A 1,945-nucleotide genomic window follows, 5' to 3' on the forward strand; every position below is an offset into this window, starting at 1 on the left:
TCAAAGGATAAACAGGTTGAGAAAGAAATTAGAGAAATGCCACCCTTTACAATAGTCACAAATAATATAAAATACCTTGGAGTGAATCTAACCAAGCCAGTGAAAGATCTTTACTTCAAATCTCTGAAGAAAGAAATCGAAAAAGATCTCAGAAGATAGAAAGATCTTTTATGCTCCTGAATTGGCAGGAATAATTTAGTAAAAATGGCCATCTGGCCAAAAGCAATCTAAAGATTCAATGCAATTCCCATCAAAATTCCAAATCAATTGTTCATAGAGATAGAAAGAGCAATTGGCAAATTCATTTGGAACAACAAAAAACCCAGGATAGTGAGAACTATTCTCAACAATAAAAGAACTTCTGGGGGAATCACCTGACCTCAAACTGTTCTACAGAACAATAGTGATTAAAAACTGCGTGGTATTGGTACAGAGACAGGCAGGAAGATGAATGGAATAGAATTGAACATCCAGAAATGAACACACACACCTATAGTCACTGAATGTGGTACATATACATGATGGAGTATTACTCGGCTATTAAAAATAATGAATTTGAGAAATTCTTAGGTAAATGGATGGAACTAGAAATTATCATCCTAAGTGAGTTAACCCAATTACAAAAGAACACACATGGTATTTACTCACTGATAAGCAGATGTTAGCCCAAAAGCTTGGAATAGTGAAGACTCAACACACAGACCACATGAAGCTCATGAAGCAGAAAGACCAAGTGTGGATGCCTCAGTCCTACTTAGAAGGAGTAACAGAATACTCAAGGCAGCAAATATGGAAACAAAGTGTGGGACAGAAACTGAGGGAGGAACCATCTGGAGACCATTCCACCTTGGTCTCCATCCCAGAGGTCTGCCAGAGGCTGACACCTTCAGAGGCTGATGCTCACAGCTAACCACTGATCTGATCAAGATTTTCTTTTTTTTTTTGACTGTCCTAAAATTGTTTATTGGATATGAATTATACAAATATCATGTGTATTAGCGGTAACGGTGGAGCTGGAGAGTATTGCGCCTTCTCCAGGCTGCACGGCGAGAACCACCAATAGTGTGGTGGAACTTGTGGCCCTTTCCAAGGCCACGGCTCTTTCGGCCAGCAGATGTCAGCCCACGCATCTCTCTGTGCTTGTGGACTGGTTTGGTGATCCACTGGGTGTCAGGATTTCTTCTGATAGCTTTATGGAATGGATCAATGAGGATAACCTCGAAAAATTTGTATGTGGAATCTTCACCAACCCAGTAGGAATTCAGGACTCTCAAAGCCCCACAATGGCGCCCAGCTCTCTCCTCAGCAACAGACTGAAGGCTTCGGGCAAATTTCAGCTGGTTAACACCATGGTGGACAGGCTTGCCGTAAGTTGCACCCTTAGGAACCGGGCGTTTGCGACCACCACGGCGGACACGAATCCTGTAAATGACATAACCTTGCTTCGCCTTGTATCCCAGTCTTCGTGCTTTATCAGGCCGGGTGGGGCGGGGAGCCCTGTGCAGCGCGGAGAGCTGGTGGTACTGCCAGCAGCGGACCCTCAGAAGAAAGCGCATCACGTCGGACTGCTTCTTCCTCCATAGCTCCTGGATGTATTTGTATGCACCCATCTTGGCTCACCTGATGGCTGCCGCCAGAGGAAAGGATGATCAAGATTTTCTAATGGAGAAGTTAGAGAGAAGACTGAAGGAGCAGAAAGGGTCTGTGGCCCCATGAGGATAGCAGCAATACCAACTAACCAAAGCTCCCCAGGGTCCTAACCACCAGCCTGGGAGCTGACCAGAGAGGGACCCATGACTCTACCTTACATGGAGGGGAGGATGGCCTTGTCTGGCATAGGTGGGAGAGGAGATTCTTGGTCCCATGAAGGATGAACACCAAGTTTGGGTGGGAAGGGGGGGTGGGGGTAGGTGGGGGCACATCCTTAGAGAAGCATGAGGAGCAT

At 45.4% G+C, this 1,945-nt stretch overlaps 1 pseudogene; it reads right to left on the reverse strand.

Moving 5' to 3' along the window:
- Positions 1–936: 936 nt before the first annotated feature.
- Positions 937–1,643, reverse strand: LOC143438150 (large ribosomal subunit protein eL15 pseudogene; annotated as a pseudogene).
- Positions 1,644–1,945: the final 302 nt, after the last annotated feature.

The sequence above is a fragment of the Arvicanthis niloticus genome, chromosome 24, assembly GCF_011762505.2.
Source record: "Arvicanthis niloticus isolate mArvNil1 chromosome 24, mArvNil1.pat.X, whole genome shotgun sequence".
NCBI lineage: Eukaryota > Metazoa > Chordata > Mammalia > Rodentia > Muridae > Arvicanthis > Arvicanthis niloticus.